The sequence below is a fragment of the Ursus maritimus genome, unplaced genomic scaffold (genome assembly GCF_017311325.1).
Source record: "Ursus maritimus isolate PB19 unplaced genomic scaffold, ASM1731132v1 scaffold_35, whole genome shotgun sequence".
In the NCBI taxonomy this organism is placed as follows: Eukaryota; Metazoa; Chordata; class Mammalia; order Carnivora; family Ursidae; genus Ursus; species Ursus maritimus.
Window position 1 is genome coordinate 2,344,393 of NW_024426119.1, and position 23,171 is coordinate 2,367,563.

The 23,171-nt window shown below is 35.8% G+C and overlaps 1 long non-coding RNA gene across 1 annotated transcript in view; it reads right to left on the reverse strand.

The window, feature by feature from the left end:
- The window catches only part of LOC121099764, a 36,986-nt gene extending 14,051 nt beyond the window's left edge, over nucleotides 1–22,935 (reverse strand). The window contains exon 1 of the long non-coding RNA XR_005831990.1: nucleotides 22,685–22,935. This is a non-coding gene — a long non-coding RNA (uncharacterized LOC121099764). The remainder of the gene's footprint in view (nucleotides 1–22,684) is intronic.
- Between the last annotated feature and the right edge of the window lie 236 nt (nucleotides 22,936–23,171).

Sequence of the window (23,171 nt, forward strand, 5' to 3'; positions counted from 1 at the left end):
TCCTGGACATTCAGAAGGTGATTTCATGTTAACGATTTGTCTCTTCAACAGTGTTTTGCACATCTAAGTATTATTTATAGTCCCAGGAATGTATTCTTATTTTTAGGAGAGATTTTTTTTTTTTAAATAAAGCCTTATTTTTTTTTTTCAGATAAGTGAAGTACACTGTAGAATCCAATTCATGGAATTTCCAATAAATCAAACTGCAACAGATCTAAATGTAACAATCAATAACTTTATCTGCGTCGTCTTACAGCTCCATAAATTACTCGAAAAGCTGATGCTGTGTGTTTGTTTGCTGTGTTTGTGTGGGTTTAGTGCAACGGATTCATTCAGCCAAGTCTGATAGACAAGATGCTTTAAAGAGAATGACATTAACAGTGTTCCAGGAAAGCTACTCTAAATCTTTCAAAGAAAGAAAAAAGAAACTTAGAAATGTAATTACTAGGAGAGAGGGATGCATATTCTGAGTCTTCTAGGCTACTAAAATAAACTTGTAATCTTCCCTCTAAAAAGTAATAGTATTGGCTTCAAAACCTGGAGCAGATCTAAACCTACAAGCAAGAGTTAAACTTACCCATTTCATAAAAATTCACACGGCAAGGTCAAGAGGATCATTAAGTAAGAAGAAGTTGACCTTAAAAAGTTACCTATACACTAAGGTTGTTCTATTCCCATGTTGACCTTAAAAAAGTCACCTATATAGTAAGGTTGATTGATTCCAAAGTTGACCTTCAAAAAGCCACGTATATCCTAAGGTTGATTGATTTCTTTGAATTGCTTGACCCATATTCTATTGTAGTAGGAGGATAAGTGGGTTTCCTGACACACCTCCTTTAGTGCAAACATTTTTGAGTATCTTCACATTCAACTAGGTCCCAACGGTTTATATCAATTGGATCATGCATTTCAAAATTTGGGTTAATTCTTCAAACTCAATAGATTGTGGGTAACGTTGAAAGTCATGGCACTAGTGACCTAGGACTTGTGTATCCTTGAAGGTACGTACACAAGACAGTGGGTCACTTTGTGGTATCAGCATTTTACTGTACAGATTCAATAACTAAAAACAACTGAGCTCCCTTAGCCATCTCCAGCATAGATCCTACGGACAGTTTACATATGGAAACTGAAAACTTCCAGGGAATTCTGCTTTTAGGTTTTATTAGAAATTGATTAAGAATAATAGAACCGAACTGAAAGAGAAGACACATATGTAGAAAAACTGGCAGAAAACACATCTTTAATGTGGCAGTAAAACCCATCCACACACACACAAAATAATTTAAAAAATAATGCTCTCTAATATTTCACAGGCATAGAAACCATGGACAATTGCTGACATTATATCTACCTCTTGGAATAATTTCATCTGGGTTACCTGTCATCCCACCTGAAAATCAAGTGACAAGAGAAGAGTAGTGACTATAAAGTCCTCGAAAACAACCAGACCCACAGGACTGAAGGGCTGCTCATCAAAACACAGTTGTGCCTACTGGTCATGTATGAGGAAGAGACAGCAGCAGGACACTCAACACACTGGAGTGTAGCGTTATGAAGTGTGATTTTTCCAAGCAGCGAGGGCACAGAAACGCTTTAAATTACTGCCGAAGCAGAGCCTAGAGCAATACGGAATTAACTGTGGATGACTACGACATTAGGTGACAGAGCAGCCTGGCATGCAGCTATAAGGGACAGAGTTGTTTTTGGTTTAAAAAAAAATACACAGAAAACCACACACAAAAATGTCAGGCTGATCACTGCCTGGAAGGGTGGAGTTGCAAATAGGGACGAACCTTTCGGGTAGTAGCTACTGCCATAGAACATGACAATTTTCACATGAAAATGTCTGAGTGGAGAACATAGTAAAGAATTATAAATTCTCTACGGAATTATAAAACTGTGAGATTGGACAGAGCCACAGTCCACAGCTGTTCAATGCTCTATGGTCCTCCCTGCCAGTTAGAGAGTTAGCACCTGAATCCACGCCTCTGGATGCCTGGTCTAGCCACCCACCCCACTCCCAGTGCATTTTAGAAGCATCAGCTTTCAGATAGAGGTGAACCTCTTAAATGAGAAGAAAGCCTGTACCAATTCCTTTATATCTTCAAAAAAATTTGGGGAGGGAGCCATATGCAAGCTGTGAAACGTGTACACTCAATTAAAACTTTCAAGGGATCTTTAAATGTAAGACCCTGATGATGTCTTTGAATTTCTAATCCAGTTTGGTGATTTTTAGTCCACCACAAACGCCTATTTTGATCGTGAAGGGACCTCACAGGTCACCCTGACCAACCCCTTTATTTCAAGAAGTAGGAGTTCTCTTCACTCATTTCCACCTAAGTAGCCCTTTCTACTCTTTCTATAAATGCATTTGGTGATACTCAGGGCCGGATGAATAATGTAGGCTACTAACTATTCTCCAGAATTCCTACTACTTTGCTGCTACCAGTTGAACTGTGCAGTTACAAATTATCAGTTGTTTTTATTCCAAACTTGAATATGCTATTATGTACTTTCAATTAAGTATTACAATATCCTATGGAATATGGATGTGAAACAAAGTAGAGTTGTTTCTATAAAACTTAAGTTGAATATTGTGGGTAGGCTTTACAAAAGTGAGCTGTTACTAAAAACATGTTGTCAGTGTTGGTGAGAATATAGAGAAATTGGAACTCTTTTTCACTGTTGGTGGGAATGTAAAATGGTGTAGCTGCTATGGAGAACTATATGAAGGTTCCTGAAAAAATTAAACACAGAAGTACCATATGATTCAGAAATCCCACTTTTGGGTATTTATCCAAAAGAACTGAAATCAGGATCTCAAACAGATACGTGCATTTTCATGTTCACTGCTGCATTGTTCACAGTCTCCAACAACAGGTGGAAACAACCTAAGTGTCCATTGAGAGACTGATGGTTCACAGTCTGCAACAACAGGTGGAAACAACCTAAGTGTCCATTGAGAGACTGATGGATAAAGAAAATGCGGTGTACACCTACAATGGAATATTATTCAGCCACAGAAAAGAAGGAAATCCAATCATGCATAAGAGACTCTTAATCATAGGAAACAAACTGAGGATTGCTGGAAGGGAGGGGAGCGGGGGTTTGGGGTAACTGGGTGATGGACATTGACAAGGGCACATGATGTGATGAGCACTGGGTATTATAGGAGACTGATGAATCACTGACCTCTACCTCTGAAACTATATGTTAATTATATGTTAATATGAAACTATATGTTAATTGAATTTAAATTTAAAAATAAAGAAAACAAAAGATTAAAAAACCACCACCACCACCAAAAAAACCCTTGAAGACAGCATGCAAAGTGAAATAAGCCAGTCACAGAGAAGCAAATATGGCATGATTCCACTTAAATGAGGTGTCTGAAGTAGGCCTAGAGGCAGAAAGTAGAATGGTGGTTGCCAAGGGCTGGGGAGAGGCAGGAAGTGGGAAGCTGCTGTTCAATGGGTATAAAGTTTCAGTCATACCAGATGACAAAGTCCTTGAGACCTGACGTATAACATTGTGTTTATAGTTAACAATACTGCAACGTATCCTTAAACATTTGTTAAGAGAGTAGGTCTCCTGGTATGTGTGTGTATTTTTTAAAAACCACAATAAAAAAAGCTATTAATTCAGGTGCAAAAGATTAGAAAAATTGTTAAATTCTAGAAATGTTTTTCACTCAGATTACTTCATAAGTATTTAATGTGTTGCTCCATTTTATAGAAAAAGAAAATAGAAATTGTAGGTACTGTATTATGAGTAGGATTTATGCAACAAATATCCAACACAAACAGGACATGCCAAGACAAGATTTAGGTCCTACACCAAAAGACTAGTGAATTAATGTACATTTATTTATTTTAATTTATTTAAATTAAAATATAAATGTTTTAGGGCACGTGTAGTTCATTTCTTAATGATTCTCTGATTTCAACAACTTATTCAATCAAATAGCTTAAGTATAGGTTCTGTGCCTAAGTTATTAGTTGAGACACCACCCAATTTTCCCTTATAATGCATAAAAGATGATTTTGGCCTAAACTTTAAAGAATAGGTTTGATGATTTGGTCACTTCCACTATAATCATGCTATTTATTCCATTCAGTAACTATCTCTTGAGGGCCTGCTTTGTGCTAAGTACCATGTCTGGCGTCTTACTATGTGGTATGGAAGGTGCATGAAGTCTGGACTAAAACTCAGGTTCAAAGCCTGGCTCTGTAATATCTACTTCATTAAGTTGCCTCGAAGATTAAATGCTTGGCAACCTGACGCATAGTAGGTGCTCAATAAATACCAGTTTCCCCAAATGTATCATTGCATTGAGTCACAATGACAACTGACAAGTAGTACTGTTATCCCCATTTTATAATTACACAGCTAATCATTTGGTGAGCCTGCCTAAAAACCCATCTGTCTACAGCCTGTGCTCTTTCCACCGCAGGATGCTGTTTCGTTATCGTCTAATTTTGAGTAGGATTCCATTCTGGATGATTTAGCCAGGTTGGGTTGCAAATGCACCGTCAAGAGCTGAATGAATTGATTTAAATGCTGAAAATGACATAGACAGAGTTGCTTAGTGGTACCCATTCATAAATTGGGGAATAGCTGCCTGATGCAGTGGTTTACATTTCATGAGTGTTTATGCCTAGCTCCTTGTTGTTGTTGGAGGGTGGGGGGCAATAATTACTCAGGTTGTCTGGATGCTTCTTGGGTCTGCTTCTTTTATTATATTTTTGATTTATCATATTTTATAATTTAAGAAGTAGTCTTACAAAGTAATTTAATTAGAAGTTTAAAAGAAGGGAATGGCAAGGGCACAGTCCTACTTTTCACCAGTTACAGTTCATGATTTCTGTGCACTCTGATTTCGGCAGGACTATTGCCCTGGGACGTGAAGAAGCATTAAAGGCCTGGTATCAGTAGCGAAGTACTATTGTTAGTGTTGTCAGTGTTTTGCCTTTCTCGTTGGAGGGGGATCATCCTGGCTGGACTGGACAGAAACGGAATAGAAAGACAACAGTGGTGCCTTTTTCTTTAAACTTGTAACTTTACAGTAGGCTTCCCAAGCAATGAGAAGATCACTTCTTTGCTCTAATTCTTAAAGTAGCATTTAAATGACTTGTCATGATTCGGTGTTTTAGCATTGTCACCAGCTTTACTTCATGCTACACTTCAGTTTTTCTATCACTCTTCTCATATTGGTACCACAAAGGTACTGGCCATTTTTCTCATATTCCTTTTGCTTCAGAGAGTGTGTTCCATAATTTAAGAGCTGGGCAAACCCCAACACTGGAATTATCTGCTGAACTTGGAATTATCTCTCCCTGTTTGACTTCTCCATTGTACTTGATATGGCATTGATTGTAATTTATAGTACATCTGCAAATCCCCTGAAGTCACTTTTGTAATTTTTTTTGCAAAAAATAGTTTGAAATTTTGGTGAATTTCAAGATGTATCATCAATCACTTTATAATGAAGCAAATAACAAGCAAAAATATAAATTCAGCATAATGGGCCATATTTCATTGCACATCAAAGGCATTTTACATCAAACTGACCTTAGCTTGAGGTATAGACCCTTGTCATAAAATCAGCTAAGCTCTCCCTAGAGACAATGTTTTTCTTTTTCTGTTGTGTTCCAACAGCCAAGTCTCTCTTTAAGTAGCACACCCAGAAAGAAGAACGAAGCATTATTCTACATAAATGGTGATTCAAGCAACAACCCCTTTCGAAGGCCTTCTCTGTTTCAGGCCTTGATTGTAGTTGTCATTTCGAAATTCTATGGCCATCCTCATTTTATAAATGATTAGGATCAGCATGAGTAAGTAACTTGTACAAGATCACCAAGAGGCAGAACAGGGATATGGTCCATCTCAAGTCCAGGTCTGTGTGCTTCCACTATGAAGACCCTCCCTGATACTCACTCTCCCCACTGCTGACATGGATCTGACTTCTGATAAGGCTGGTGAGAATAATTTGTGTCATGGATTTATGCCCTGCCTTATTTTAGAAAGGACTTAAGACAGGGGTGAAATACAATCATGTTCTCTGCACAAAAGGGTTTGTATTGCACAGCCCCAGTTTAAAATCCTGGGACCCCTACTTGATAGCTGTGAGAAACTTGTTTCCTCGTTAGTAAAAGGGAAAAATACTGCCTAACTCCTCGTGCCGTTGTAAGAACTGCGGGAAGCAACAGTAAAGCTCCTGGCATAGTGGCTGGTATGAGTAGAGATCATAAATCTCAGTTCCCTCTTCCTTCTAGCCTATCTTTTGACCATGAATTGCCTCTCTTTAGGTGGTAGTCCCATTTGAAAGCAAAGTAGGTCTATTTCCCCGCCCCCCCCCAATTACTGTCAGGTTTAACCATTATTGCCCCCATGTGTGAACAACCATAGGTGCCACCCCAAGCTTTAGAAAAGGTTTTCAGTGACCACATCCATTTTGCTACAGAAGATGGAGTTATATAACCTTCTTGGGATGAAGCTTGAGTCTTGATCTTTACAGGGTCCTTTGCTGCTTCTTGATGTATGTTAAGATACAGATAATTAACTGACATTATTTTATAAGACTACTGAATTTGTACACTTATAGCATAGTAATCCTACACAATTTGTGTGCATCTGTAACATCCATCTCATTCATTTATTTATCTACAGAGCATTTTAAAACACCCACTATTTGCCAGGCACCATGCCAAGAACCTATGTGTTGATAAGAAATGAACATAAGGCAGGCAAGGTTGTTGCTTTCTAGAAACTGACAATCTTGAAAGGGGGAAAGAGATAGAGGTGTAAGTTAATGCTTGTAACTCAAAATGATATGTGCTATATTGAATAATATTAAAAGATCTAATACATCAAAGAATATTTCACACATTTATAACACTAAATTCGTATCTTCCATCTCAAAAGTAATATTAGTAACAAGCTTAAATATAATGTATGTGTTAAGAAACTAAATTTATAATACCTATGATTAATATCTGAATAGAAAAATATTTTCATGAAATAGTATCATTGAAATAAGAAGTTTTTCTGAGCTTTCCCCTTTGTAAGAACAATGAAAGGACAGAGACATTGGGACAGTCACTAAATTGGCTTTGTTAAATGATCCCCACTTCATGAAAAAAGACTTTTTTCATTTAATATTAAAAAGGATTTTTTTCTTTAACAAAGAAAATCATATCAACAGACATGCAAACCAAAGATAAAGTACCAATATTTGGGTACAGTTTAACTTTTGCAATTATTGTTTAATACCTTCTCATACATAAAATCAGCTGCACGTTTTTCTCTCCCTTTTATTCTTGGCTTTCACTTATTAATCTAGATGGTCATAGAAGTGTTCATGCGAAGTAACGAAGGTAGTTGCATGGAAAGAACAGGAGGAAAGTGTTTTAAATAAGACCCTTTCAAAGAATATAAGGAAAATGTATTTATCAAACCAAGAAATTTTAGAGTTACAATAATACAAGCAGTTTTGGTTTAGAAATCACAACTAGAGAATTCGGTGGGAGGTTTCGAAATGCACCTGAGGAATTTTTCCCCCCTCATGCATGATGAAGAAAACATCAAGAAAGGTTAAGTAATTAGTCAAGGCCAAACCAATAGGTGACTGGGACAACAACACCCACTTGTGAATAAAGACTTTCAAGAAGGAAAGTCAGAACACACAAAAAAGCATATCGTGAATGTGAGAAAACACCAAGAGGGAAGAGGAAACAAATAGACGTGGCTCAAAGAAGTTCTCAGCAAATGGTGTGGCACGCCGCTTCCTTCACACTCCTATTTTGATGTTTAGTCTTCATCAGGAGAGCTGATTGTAACTGACATTTGCTCAGAGCACCTAAGATGACATGGTTCAAATGACTCTGATGCCAGTCAAAGAGGATGACAAGAAACCCTTGTTAAAAATACTCATTTACTTGTTAACAGAGTTTTTCTATACACTTTTTTTATGCTGCCCTCTAGGATTCATTTTTATTTATTTCCTCCTAAGATTCCATATCTTTTATGACAATCTTCTCATTCATCTTGCCCAGAGATGAAAGAGCCTGGGGTTTCCTGACATTAGTGCTTTTAAGATATGCTCTATTACCTGGTTTTGAGCAGAAGTCAAAGGAAAAGATAATATATGAGTACAGGGAGACCTGAAGCTTGACAAAGGATCTCCCTCTGTCTGGAGAGCAAGAATACCTCTTCCTCATTAGGAATAAAAGCCCAGAAGCCACGAGCTGACATCAGCCCCTGCCACCCCAGCCTTCTTCAAGTTGTCAAAGTACACAATAGCCCTATAGTGTCTGAAAGCATGAATACTTCTCACACCCAATAATGACCTACTTTTCTGGTCATCTTTTTGTTCTAACACAATGCCCAGTATGTGTTCATGTAGTAAAATGTACCAATCAGCTATACACCTGCATATACGACTATAAAATCTATTAACTGCAGATCCTGTGAAAAGGCGATGATGGCTAGTGCTATTCCAGGCATTGCACTAAGGGTTTCACCTGTATTATTTCATTTAAACTTCACAGTAGCCATATGTTGGAACACTAATAATGTAAACCATTAACAGAAGAGGAAACTAAGGCTTAGGAAGGAAGGAGGCAAAAGTTTGGGTAAGCAGATACCAAAAGTCTTGCAGGCACTGAACCCACATTCGAAGTAGAAGAAAGTTCTATTCAAGTATGGGAGACAAAGAAGCACTTAGACAGCAGGCTAAAAATGCCCTTTTATCCACACACAATTGCCTTAAGTCTGTAGATGCAGTTTCTTATGATGGGTTATTAAAAATAACACTCAGTATTTATAGGTAAGGCTCCACAGATTATTAAAATATTTGAAACGTCCCCCACAGGTTGGTAAAAGTGCCCTGGCCACGCTGGCTTCTCACTCAGGATGCCCTTGGAATAGTGAATAAAGAGTTCATGCTCTGCTTTGCAGAAACCTGCTCTCACTCTGACTAGTTGACGCCTGTGCCAGTCAATCTCTCAAAGCCTTCCCTCCTGGGCACGGCCAGTGGCTCCTACAGGGATGCCCACAGATTGGCTGGTCCTCATCTCTTCTGAAGCTATGGGAACTTCAGCCACCATGGGAATTTGGTTCCGAGGGAGCCCAGGAGAGACAAAAGAACCTGGAAGGGTGGGCTGGCTTGTGGGTCAAGAGCGGGTGCTACAGTAGATGTTAAATATTTTAAATATCCCCTCCGATTGGGAGTGTAGGATGGAAATGCAAGTATTGATAAGATGAGGTATTCCTTATTTAATAGAATAGGGTTCTCAATCACACTTATAATGGGATCCACAGGAAAAAGAAAAACTTGCTTCCAAATGCAAACATGAAATTTAAGGTAAAACAGTCTAAACAATTCTCAAAAAATATTAACAAGAATATTGTGCTATGCTGAAGAGATCACAAAATAAATTCACCACAAGTGAAAACAGACTATGGTGTCAGAAACTCTGCCACTTTGGGTGAAGATATAAAAGAGATAAAATGCTTTCACAATTTGTTATTTTTTTGGGGGGGAGGTCAATATTAATCATATTCCTAAGTGATAGGAGAGTCCTTGGTAGAGATTTTAAGCTTAATAAAAAAAGGGTAAAGTTCTTAAATCCAGCAAAGTTCTGATTATTCATCAGCCAGAACAGCTTTCTATCACCCCTCCGTTTTTGGGGGGAGTAGCTGTGTAGCAGGGTACTTATGCTGAAGAAGAAGAAATGACAATCAGTTGAGAGTAAGATATTAGCACAAACCTCCCAAATTCTGGGTAGCTGATCTATAGAATAAGCTTGTAACAATTTATGCATTTTTTGACTCTGAAACTCAGTGGTGGCTCTCTGCCATGTTTGAGCTTGCTTTATCAGGCACTTGACAATGTGTTGAAAAGAGGTTTGCTGAGTTATTTGTGTCCTTGCCTTTTTTTCCACACCAGCAAGTAAGTTCTTAAGGGTTGAGATAGCATTGGCACTTAAGTATCCATTGGATGGACTTGAATTTATAGCACCGTTTCTAAGAAAACTGCATTTTGAGCTCAGGCAACTAACTTATAAGCAAAGTTCTGGGCAAAAACTATATTCAGGTAAATTGGTTACTACTTGAAAGTATTATCATCTTCAACTGAGTAAGTCAACTTTATTTTTTATTTTTTTTTCTGAGTAAGTCAACTTTAAATCAAATACCTCTTGGGATTCTTGAATGGATTATCTACTGCTTTTGTACTTCTGAATTTTTTGAAATTATGTAATGAGCTCTTGACCCGGTTACCACTAAAGATTAAATTACATCGGAGTTCCCTCTTCAAAGGCCCAAACAAAGAATTCCTGGACTGTCACATGAATTCTTCTGAACACAGTCCTCTAAAATACAAGAAATGTTAATACTATAATTCACAGTAGAGCTCTGCAATCTTTAATGTAATAAAATGCAACCAAAAACTCATATGACTGGAAGAATATTGCTGTCTAGTGTTGAAATGGATCATTTAAAAAATTGGAACTAAGTGCTGAACAGGGAAATCCACAATAAAAATGGCAGCAGTAAAGGGAAAAAGCAGCTTTCATAAAGAATGTCAACATTTCCTTTCATATGGATGCTTCTGCTAAAATATGTTAATCTTATCATTTTGATTTACTGGTTTTGCTTAATATTTACAAAAGGCCAATCACGTTGAATTTTACATCCTGTAGGAGACATTCCGCGGATTTTTAGTATAATCTCCACCCCTCAAAAAAGAGGGAAAAAATTACTGATTAATGGTTGTGGCCAGGGATATGAGTACCAGAAAAATGAGACAAGATGGTAACACACTCCCTTTGTAAAGCACAACTAGAACTTTAAAAGGTGGCAATGAATCTTATTCTACACATGGAAAATATATACGTGCCTGAAGTGTGTGCAATCGATCTACCTCTGCTTCAGGATTTCTAGGTATTTTGGAGTAGTTTTTGAATTAAGACACATTATCCTATCAAGCAGTGGTGGTGTGTCGTCCCCCTAAAAGCAGTTGTCCTTGACCATTGACCTGAGAAATAGCTACATGAAGTTCTTTGCTGGTTACTGTCAAGACAGTGAAGAGCCAAGGGACCTCCTAAAAATGCAAATGGAAGAAATCTTCTGCAGCTTTCAGTATCATTCATTCATTCTGGAAAGAGTTATTAAATCCCTAGAAGTAGCTGGGCTTCACCTGAACAGCCAGTCTGTTTTCATCTCATTGACATTACAGGTTCTTTCACTGATGGCATCCCCCTTTTTTGTATAGACTGCTAGAAAGCTCAGGCCAAGTCTGACAAGGACACAAAACTTTATGGCACATATTTTCATAAAAAACAAAACTAAACTAAACTAATCTCAACCCCTGCTGGTTTCATTTTACTGTAAGTTAACAGACGTTTAGTGAGCATGAAAAATGAACCAGGTACTCTACTTGGGTTTTCTTTTTCTTTTTCCAATTTCTATATTTAATAAAGACAATTTTCATATTTTATATTCTTTTCTAAGCAATCGAATATAGAATACTAGACTCCTAATTTTTAAGGGTACAGATTGCAGCCATAAGACCACACTTCTCCAAACTAGAGAATTAACTTGCCTCAATTCCTGGCAAGAAAGATGGTTTTCTATAAATTCCAATCACATCATATGGTTTGGTGCAAAATGAACTATCTATATGCATGAAGCTAATTGCTTAATAGCCCTTCTAACATATGCTTTCTGAAAAAAAATGTACACACACATACACATACAACAAATGTACTGGGTGGAATCCTTTGCTTAAAGGTCTCTGGAGTCTTAGCAGAAAGTTGTAAGCAAACCAAGAAACTTGCATACAAAATTATTCATTTATTCTATCCTTTGAGTCGAGTGTAAGTCAGGAAGAACTATTCATCTTGGAAAACTATCTATTCTTTCTTTTAAAAGCAGTTTCCTCAGGTAAGCAAACATGAAATGTGTCAAGTTTTTCTTGAAGGATACTAAAGATGCACCTTCCTATATTTTGAAATTAATGGCAAGCATAACAGGATCAGAAATCTTTATCTGAAAAGTCATCACGGAAGCAAGTTGCCTGCTCAAAATTCTTAAAAGTTGAATATAGGTAACATACTACCATAAGTACAACTGGGAAGTCATTATAAAAAAATATAAATGCATTCTTTTAAAATAATACTCCAAATATGTCTAGATATAGAAACTATTTTTAAAATAATTTATTGTCCTTTTGATACAGTGATATTACAAAATTTAATGCTCTACTTTTAAAAGACCCTGCCTAGGAAGCTCCGTCAGAAGTCAAGATTCAACGTCTCTGTTATAGAAAAATCATCTCCCTCAAAGTTTCATGCAGAAAGCAAGGTAACTTGTATCACGGAGGTGAGAACTATCTCTTAATCATTTCTGTATCCTAACTGAATACCCGACACAGTGCTGGAAAAATCTGTAAGAATTTGATAAACAGCACTGGTTGAATAAATAAATGAATGAAATGGTCAAAGGCAATGTTAGAGATAGAAGGGAATATTATTTTTTCAGAAAACTGAGGTCATAGTTGAATTAACTGCCATTTATTTTAACTTGTGGCTGAGGAGAAAAACAGTAAGGACTAGAACCCAAATTTCTTGACTCCTCGATCAATTATTTTCCATGTCATTATTTTATTTTATTTTTCTAATGTAATTCAAGGATGACAGATTACCAAGCTTTTATCTGGATAGTCCTATGCCATAAAAAAGAATGGAGTAACTACAACACATTGGCTGAATATAATTCAGCAAATAGCTGAATATAAATGACCTTGGAGAAGAAGATCCTCTTTGAATAGAACAGGAAAATGCTGAGTGGGATGCAGGAGGAGAATGGGTATATGATAGAAGAAAGAGGAAAAAAAACCCACATCTCATAAAATGAGGGCAGGAGGGCTTGAAGAAGGGTAAGGGTCTGACAATGTGATGCTATTACAATATAGACTCCAGGCAGTTGGTTTAATGCAAAATGATTCCCTAAGAATTAAAGGTTGAGCTCTTCAAAGGGGAGATGCAGTAGAGTGGTTTCTCTTTCCCCCACTGGAGAAGTATTGGCCTCCTCAAAGGAAATAAGTTAGATTTCAAGCAATGGGGAATTTAAGCCAAATGCCCAGAGGTTCTCTAGAGAACAAAGAAAGAAAGGATAGAGGAGAGAGGTTTTGAATAACAGGTGTCATGGTGGTACAGTCTGAAGGGCAGTTAGGTTTCCAAAACCAGGAAGATGACAGTATTCTAGGGCTAGCATGGCAAAATGGAAGGCAGTAAGATGTTTTTTTGGTGTTCTTGCCTTGTGTACTAGCCAACATCTACCTAGGTTAAATTAAAAGAGGAAAAAATTTAATTAGTTCAAATTAGACACTAGATAATCAAAGATTTGACATTCCTTGATTAGATCTTACCCTTAAAAAATGACTAATGTGGAAAAAGATTATTCGAAAGTATCAATCCATTAAGATTTTTGCGAATAGATGAGTTTTGTATTGATTAATTAGGTATTTTTTTAGTCAAATATTTATTGCATGCCTACTATGTATCAAGTATTTTGCTGGGTCACTTGGCTGGCTCAGTCAGAAGAGCATGTGACACTTGATCTCAGGGTCCTGAATTCGAGCCCCATGTTGGGTGTAGAGATTACTTTAAAAAAAAAAAAGCATTATCTAAATGTTGGAAATATAATGGTGAGCATTGCTGTATGCAATGTAGATAGTATTCTAATTGTACATTGTAAAAGGAAAAGAAAAATAACAACAAAACTATATCTTCTTAAAGCAAGTCAGTACTTATTTTATGCTGGGAAATGTATATTTGTTACATACTAGGATAACATGATGGCTGCTTTATTCATCCATTTAATTGAGAGAGAGAGAGAGAGAGCACACATACAAGTGAGTGGGGTGGAGGGCGAGGCGGGAGGAAGAGGGACAAGCAGACTCCAGCCACTTGGAGCCCAGCTCGGGCCTGGATCCCACCACCCGGCCAAGATCACAACTTCAGCTGCAATGAAGAGTCAGGTGCCCAACCACTGAGCAACCCAGGGACCCCATGACGGCTACTTCGAAATCCAAAGACAAAAACTCTTTTTTTCTGATTATATGTTATAATTGAAGAAAGAAGCTGGAAATTACAAAAAGTATAAAGAAGAAAATTAAAATCGTCTGCAATCATACCAACACCCCCCCCTTTTTAAATTATTTATATCATTCTGGTGTAATTCCTACCAGTTTGTTTTGCAAATACACACTTGCATATGTATTTTACCAGACTAAACTCATATTGTATAAATATTTTCAATTTTTTCTTTGTTTTTTTAAGTGGGCTCCACTCTGGGGCTTGAACTCACAACCCTGATCTCAAGACCTGAGCCAAGATCAAGAGTTGGATGCTTACCCGCCCAGATGCCCCTAATTTTTTCTATTCTATGAGCATGAGTAATTAAAATTTCTTGAAAATTATATTTAATGTCTGAATTCTATTGTATCATTCTTTTTTCTTTCCAGATTCTAGCCAAATCTATCATTCACTGAATAATCCATCCTATCTACATTATTAGCAGCTTCTGTCATATCTGGTTCATAGAAATGTAGGGTTAATTTTGTGTTTATCTCTTTCATTTTACTAATCTGGCTGCAGCTGTACCATGTCATCTTAAACATTGTATTGCTGGAAAAATATTTTCATATTTAATAGGTCATATCACTTATCAATATTTTGAATACTGTCCTTTGCTATTTCGAATCCTAAACACTTTAGATTAATTTCCTCACGTTTCTAAGATAACCCCACTAGAATTCTGACTGATGTGCTAAAGTTATACCTGAACGTTAAATGCCATCTTTACAATATTCCCATTCAGAAGCTTTAGTCTTGTATGTTATACAGGAAAGTTTTGTAATTCCTTCCAGACAGGGGTCTTGTGCAATTTTTAAGAATATAACCAATTATCTTATAATTTTGATTATCATATGAACTCCCTCTTTCCTACCCCCAAATCAAGATATTATTGGTGGATGAAAAATTTAAAAATATATTATTTATATTGTATCCTGCAATTTTAGTTAATTCTCTTTTTAGTTCAAGTAGTTTGCCAATTGATTCCCTTGGATTCTCCATGTGAGAATATACTCAACACAAATGTACACTGACTTAAGGCAAGAGTCTGCAAATGTATTAGAAAAAGTCATATTATATAAGGCCATTCCTATTATCCCAATTTACTATATCCTTCTGAAACAGGAAGAGTAAGCCCTGGGCAATTTTAGGTATATTTGACCTAAATTATATTGTATGTGATTACACATTTCATGTAAGCGATAATTGGCTCTTCTTTTTTCTAATAAATCTTAGCAGTTCAGTGCCTTACTGAATTGTCTAGAACTTCCAGAATAATCTTAAATTATAGTGCTATTGCTAGGCGTCTTTGACTCGTTGCAGGTGTTGATGTGGACTGTGTGTGCTATGTACGATATAGAGGCTGTTTCCTGGGCACATTTGAAAGGCCCTCATCAAGCATAACCAACGAATAGTAGCTGCAGTAACATATTAACGCCTAATGGTACTGGGAAGACACTTCTTTGTTTCCCGAAGTAATGTCTGGATTTAACAGGATGTTCAAACAAGCTTCCATGCTAGAAGTGCTCAACACAAATACATTTTCACTTAAGGCAAAAGCCTGTAACTCTTTTAGAAAATGTTGTATTATTTTAGCCTGTTACCTTGACCCAACTTATATTCTTTGGAGACAGTGTAGTCTAGCCTTAAGCAATCATTGGGTGTGTTTCAGCACTAAAACAGCTTCTGAATATCATTTAGAGCTCAATGAATTTTATCAGTATTTGCATTCTTTGGTAAAGAAACTTTCTCTAAGATCACATGACACAATTCAATCTAATAAAATTTTTACATGATTTTCAGTACCTGGTCATTCAGTGACAGGCCAAGTTTTGCTCACAGGCTGATCCAGTTCAGCACTCACAAATAACCAGCACAAAGAAATACTTTATTTCTTCTTGGCTTTAACCAAGTCAATGTCCTGAGAGAGCGCGCGGTGCTAACATACCTGAGCACTTCAGCGAGAAAGATGGAAAATCACTTACGGGCTCAAATAAAAAGACTGCTTTAGGGGAAAAAAGAGTCTGGAAAAATCTGTCGTGGGTACATAGCTCTGCTGAGCAATTCTTTTCCAAGTCTGTGGGCAAATGAAATACAATTTTCTTCCACTTTACATTATGGGAATAAAAAGGAAATATTAAGAGGTTTTTTTTTTTTTTTTAAATATACATATCTCCAAATTTCTGTAGGTAAAGATTGTTAGTAGTATCTCATGTGTTTCAAATGTATAATTATTTGATTCAGATGCCTTCTTATTTTTAAAATTCATTTAAGCAATTTGTGCTCTTTTTCTGCCAAAGATTTCATTAGATTCACAAACAGAACAATATAACACGTTAAACAAGGCGTGGTAATCTTTTTCAATCCCACTGTGGAAAAATGTATAAAAAAGGCAAATTATTTCTAAGCACTTCCAGGGTGCCACTATTCTCCATTTGACCCACGTTAAATATTCTCATTACAATTACTTCAAATGAATACAAAATCTCAATTTAATCCCAACCCTAGGGAAATGAAACATACCGCTCGGAGATGAAAGGCCTAATGTTACCTAGTTATTTGAATGCACTGCATGTTCTTAACATGGATCATAAGCAAACTGTATTTTAATAACTCAAATCATTGCACATTCACAACAATATCTAGCTACCAAATAAATGTCATAAACCTGATAAGGCAGAATAAATAAACAGAAACCTGCATATTTTAACTGTTGAATTCAGGATGGAGTCCCACATGGTTCATGTCGATAATTCTCAAAACTCTTAACTTTCTCTTAGTAACATAACCAATTATATTAATTACTCGGTAGGAGTTCATTGACAATGAAATCTAGGGCATAGCTTTTTGATTATCTAACAGCACAATTTTTGTTAATGTCAGCCATCTCCTTGTTATCTTTTAAAAATTCTACTTTTGCGTTAATTGTCAGACTCTTGTGTAGTCTTTTGGTGAAAATTTTACATTATGTTTTCAAAAAGGAGACCTGATTTCAATTAACATTTCCTTGACAAGGTATAACAATATTGTACATCTAAATTTTTATTTATTTTCCCTTTCATTGTTGGCAGTCCCCTAAGCTTGAAAACATTTTTCTTCTCTCTGATTTGACATTTGGCAAACATCAATCTTTCTTGTACTTAAATGCACCATGGTTGACAGGCTGCTTTGTTCAAAAACTTCAGCTTATATACTGCCTTAGTATGCCAAAATTTATTTCTTTATTCACAGCATGATCAGTTACTATCATCCCATCTTCAGAAATTAAGTAGGTAGCCTGAAAACAAATTTAATTTCCTGACAAATTTGATTAGATCAAAGTCCAACTGACTAGGGAAGAAATTTAGAAATTTATTATTAAGCACCTTTTTAGTGTTTCTTCTGTAAGAGTATTACGTCTTAAAAAGAAGATTCATTGGATAAATATTCCAGTGTTCTTAAAATATTATAAGGAAAATTTGCTTCCAAATAGGTCTTGCTTGTTTAAGACACAATTTTAATACTGTTTGTCTTTAAATAATTTGGGGCCATATGAAATTTTTAGGACACAAATTAAATTCTGAGGTTTAGACTTCATGTTTTATTTTTAGGAAGGTATGGTCTTTTCTGGGGGGGGCGGAGAGGATGGGTCATGCCCAAAACTATAGATAAGAACTTTTAAGAGAAAAACCTTACCAAAATACAGCGAAAAGAGTCATTCGTTTGCTGTATATGTGATCGAATATTTTTAGATATTTGCTCAGTTCTACACATTTTTTTCTTCTTTCCATCAGTGGGAAGATATAGCAAACCTTTTCCAAATATACAAAATTGAAAAGAAGAAAGGAAAAATAAAATCTTAAAACAACAACCACATAACAACGTAACTACATTGCAGTGTTGCTTGAGAAGAAGTTTCCTGTTTGATGATCCAAAGAAATAGCTGATATGTCTTTCTGTTTTTGTTTCTGTCTCTCAGTGTGTGAAAGAGCACCAAAGGAGGAAGGAGAGAGCAGCAGAGACAAATATCAGTAATGCGAACATTAGAACGTATCGGGGAAGGGTAAAGGCTGCAAATGTAGATGCAAAGATCAGAGTAAAAATTATCCCCAAATTTTATTCAAAAGCACTCATGTATGTGACTTCATAAATGAAGGAAATAAAAGGCTTTAGTGACCAGAAACAAAACAAAACCCTGTGCCTTTTATACTACCGAGACTGATTTTTTTAAAGAAACAGTAAATATGTGTAGAATGTTTCAGACTCCACTTCACTTCAATTAGTGCTGGTCTTTTTCCTGGCTTACGATTGGTCCTAAGATTTCTATCAGAATATTATCTACGCCATTTTAATCAGTGTTTCTGAAACTGTCTCCTGTGTTGGAGAAATCTGGAATCGTCAGGGTGTATTTGGTTCATTTGTATTTGCCAGGGCATTAGGAAAACAAATAGTGCTGTTTTGCTCTCAGTCATAGGGCCGACAATCGATCTTGAACGGGATAGGTCTAAGTTACCATGTCCTCTTCTTGGCTCACTGAACGCTATTGCACAGTTGTTATTAAATAAAGCTTGGTCGGTTCCTTCTTTCAATATGATTACATAGTCTGTATCTATAAGAACTTTTTAAAAAGAGTGATCTTTTCAAAACTTTAACTTAAAGCTTCTATTTGGTTCATGGGATCACACTCTAACTTTGAACCGAACTCTAGGTTTCCAGACGTTTGTGGTGTACAGCATCTTCTCTTGTTTATCAACCAACAAACACTGAGCTCTCAATATGTGTAAGGCAGTTGGCTAGACACTGGGAATTTAGTGGCGTCAGTCAGTTATAAATTGACAAATTTATAACTAAATGTAAAAGCCTTTAAGTTTTTATGCTTTTGTAATTTTTTCACAGTAACAAATTCACAAATTCAAAAAAACCCCCAAAACCAACAAACAATGCTGTTAGATAATGTATCCTAAATTTTAGTTAGGAAAAAATGGTCACTACTTTTAAAGAATTTACAATACTTTCTAAATAAAATACAAAGTAACCTGGAGGTACTGTCAGACAGTTTTATACATAGTATTTAAATACATAGCAGGCTTTCAATAGTAGGGGTTGATATCATTTTAAAAATAAAACAATGGCAAGAGAAGTTGGGGAATGATTCAAACTATCATTTTTTACTTTGCAATTGCAAAAGCATTTAAACAATGCAAAAGTATACACAGTAAAAAGTGAAGACCTCTTTCCCACTGGATTTCATTTATTTCTACTAGTGTAAATGTGATTTTGGGATGGCGTCAAACATTTGTGAGGACAGTACATTAACTTTACTATACCGGCAGTAACCCTTCCTCAAATGACTCAATTTCAAATTGAGAAAATGAAATATAACTAGAACTTGAGTCATATCATTCTGTCCTTATGTTCACACTTATATTAGAACATAATTTTAAACAAATCTATTGGGGGTAGACATTTATGCAAGAGGCAAATGTATAGAGTCTTTAAGACCTCCCACAGGAGGTGATACTGGTGAAGAACCGTTACTTCATTCACTTCTGGAATCCTATCTTTAACTTACTAACTGCTCCAAAAACTGTTCTCAGCTTTAAAATCCTCAAGATTGAACTGATGGCTTGGTCAGAAATCAGATAAGTAAACACAAAGACTTAGAAAGAAAAATGCCCATCATGTAAAATAAAGTATCAACCGAAAGGTAATTAATGCTATAATTCACACATTGATATAATTAAATGGATACATGGTAACTGAATAAATTACTTAATTTGCCAGTTACTGTAGAAATTAAAGTATTAAAATTCAGAAGTCAGAGTCCCTGTGATATCATTACACAATAAATATTTGGAATATTTCCATCTATCAATAATGCCATCTGTCCTATCCAATACAAATGGACTACAACCCATATGGACCCTTTCCCCATTGATTACTCTGATGAATGAGATAGCAAAACCACTCATGAAACCATCATATTATATGACACTGTCATTAAAAAGATATGGAGAAAGGAAAAACACAAGATGATACTTAATTTGAAACTGTCAAGTCAATTTAGTAAAGTTTTAACAACCAACATTATGATCCTAAAAAGTATCAGCATGTTGAATAATATTATGTCAGTCTGTACTCTCCTAGCACCTTCAAAGAAAACCAAAGAACCAAAAAATTTCTGGAAAGAGTATAATAGCTTATTATGATACGTTCGTATTAGTAATTACTCCAGGAAGAATATACTCAAATATCCTTTCAGGCATAAGTCATTAAATTAAAAACACTTTTCTTTCACTTTATAGAAAATTATAAAATCATCATTTAGCTTCTGATAGCAAGTCATTTTTAAAACAAAAACTAGATACATTCCTTATATCTTAGAATGCTGGCCATAAATTTCAGCTCTGCAAAATGATTTTTCCCAACCTTATTTTCTTCTTAGCTATAAATGCATTCTCTTATAACAGCAAAATAATTACATACAATGATTCTGTAGCAAATTACTGTAAGCAGTACCTAAACTGACATTAGCTAAGCAGGAAACTAAATACCACTAATACTCAAATTTTCAGCTTGATATGGTAATTTACATTACATTTAGTTGTAAAGTGGGTATGGTTGGCATGCTTTGAGATCACCTTTATTTTTCAAGATCTATAAAGATGACCAGTATTTATTTTGCCCCTTAGCCTCACTGAAAATATGGTACAATCTTCCCGTGGTGCATCTTTTTGAAAATTGGGACTTAACATCTGCAGATAAGTGAGAAGAAATACATGATGAATAAATATTTTTATTCTATATTAAAACTGAAGCTTAGCTTATATAATTAAAATTTTTATATCATCTTATTTTTAGTTCGCACTGAATACCAAACGAAGCCACTAGGGGCGTGGGGGAGGGGGAAATCTGTGAAATAGCTCAAATTCAAATGTGTCAGCCACAGCAAAAATAAAGCACAAATCCAGGAAATATTTTCCTTATCAGTTGGAAGCTCAGATATTAGAGCTGTAGAGCCTGTTAGATTCAGAGAAACTGCAAGTGTAATAATCAAGTAAGAGGGAGCTAGCACGGACTGCTGGCAAACTCCACCTTGTTATCAGGTGTGGCAGTGAGCAGACACCTTCATGGAGACAAGGCACCTTCAAAGCAAAGTTGGCCAAATCAGTAACAGCCAGCATCTAAGGAAATACATCCACTTCTACAAATATGAAAGCACATAAGTTTAAGACAGATTTCAAGTTCGGGATTATTATCTGTGACTGTACCAGTGTCACATGACTTTAATTGTATCTTTGCATTATAGTTTAGTATCTGGCAGTATGAGGCTTTCTTATTCATCCTCCTCTCCTTCCCTATATTCCTCCTTCTTCTCTAGTTTCTTCTTTTGGTAAAAATTTCCAGGCTATTTTTGCCTGCTTTCTTCTTCCGTATCTACTTCAGAATCGTTGTGTTAAGCTAATCGCTGTGTCTCAAGTCTTTGAGACTTGATTTTAATGAAATTAAGTTTATTTAAAAAATAAAAACTATTTAAAACCATGTATCTTTAAATCATTTCCATTCAGAAACATGCTGCATCTTTTCAATTTCTCAAATCTTCATCCCGCCATAAAGATTTACGGTTTTCTTTATAGAGGTCCTGAAATTTCTTACAGTTTTTTGATGCTACTGTGCGTATTGTCTTTTTTCCTCCATTCTCTTTTTAAATTGGTTACTGCTGATACTTAGAAAGTAAAAGATTTTTTCATAATTCCTTTTCAACTAGCAGCATGATGAAGCTCTAAACTTTCTAAGACTCTTGCTAGTTTTACTGGTTGTTCATGTCTCATAGATTTACTAGGTAGATAATAATACCACTGCAAGTAATGACGGTATTTCCAGTGTAACTTTTAATATTAACAGAGACCAGATTCTTGTAAATTCCAATCATCAGCTTAATCTATTATTTATTTTAAAAATCCATCATTTTCTGATGATATAATAGTATAAATAATGGTACATTCTAAATTCAGTATATTTCAGAAATGGCTTTTGATGTCAATGGGGTAAGTAGGAGTTACAACCTCAAAGCAGGGTACAGATGTCATGCTGAAAAACATCATCTCTGTTAAATATTTTAGAAGAGTGGATAGAAAAGGCCTTTTTCAAATGTCTTTAGAGAAATAAGATAAAATGTACCCCAAGTGAACAAAATATCAGAAAGATAAACTCCCATTTCCAGAAAGTACAGTATACCAAATGGACAGAAATGTTTCTAATCAGAGTATTTTCCACATTTTCTAAGAGCTCTGAGCTGCTCTGAAACGAGTCTTAACTTATTGCTTTGGAGAATTAAGATAAAGTTAGTGATGACTATAACTTTCTATTAAGCAATTTTCTTTCTCAATTGTGCACAGCCACTTACGCAGCAGAACATAACAGCTCAATCAAATCTTATTATGCCAGATTTAGTTCAAAGCGTTAAGAAATGCACAGAGAAAGACTTGATATTGTCTGAAGAAAACCTTTTCATAAATTGCTCTTTTGTAGACTAGAAAAAAAATAGATACTGTAGGTACCTTTTTATGTGTCGTTAAGTTCTTCGGCCAGAAATCCAGAGCAGTTGCAATGAACTTGCTGCCCGTGATGTAACAGTGAGCCATGAGAATGTGGTGAGGTCCAGTGCCTCTACGCGTGGCCTCCAGAATGTTCAGGGTGTGGTTTAAGGATACGGAAGCTTCTGCTTGTGTTCTACCACTCACAAGTTTCATTGTGCAAGGTGTTGGTTTAATTTCCCTCGCAAGGTACGAGACTTCTCCAACCTAAAACATGAGAAGGAAATAAAGGTCCGAAACAACAAAATATACTTCTCTCCTTATTCAAGCTATTTCCAAGTTTTTACTCAATGGGGAAAAAGAAGATAATAATAATAACGGTGAGTTAGAATTTGAGAATTAGAAGTAATGTATATAAAGTATTTGTTTTATAGAGTTTAGGCTCAGGGTGGCAATCGATATATGCTAGCCATCATTATTATTTCTAAATTAAGATTTCAAACCTAATAGG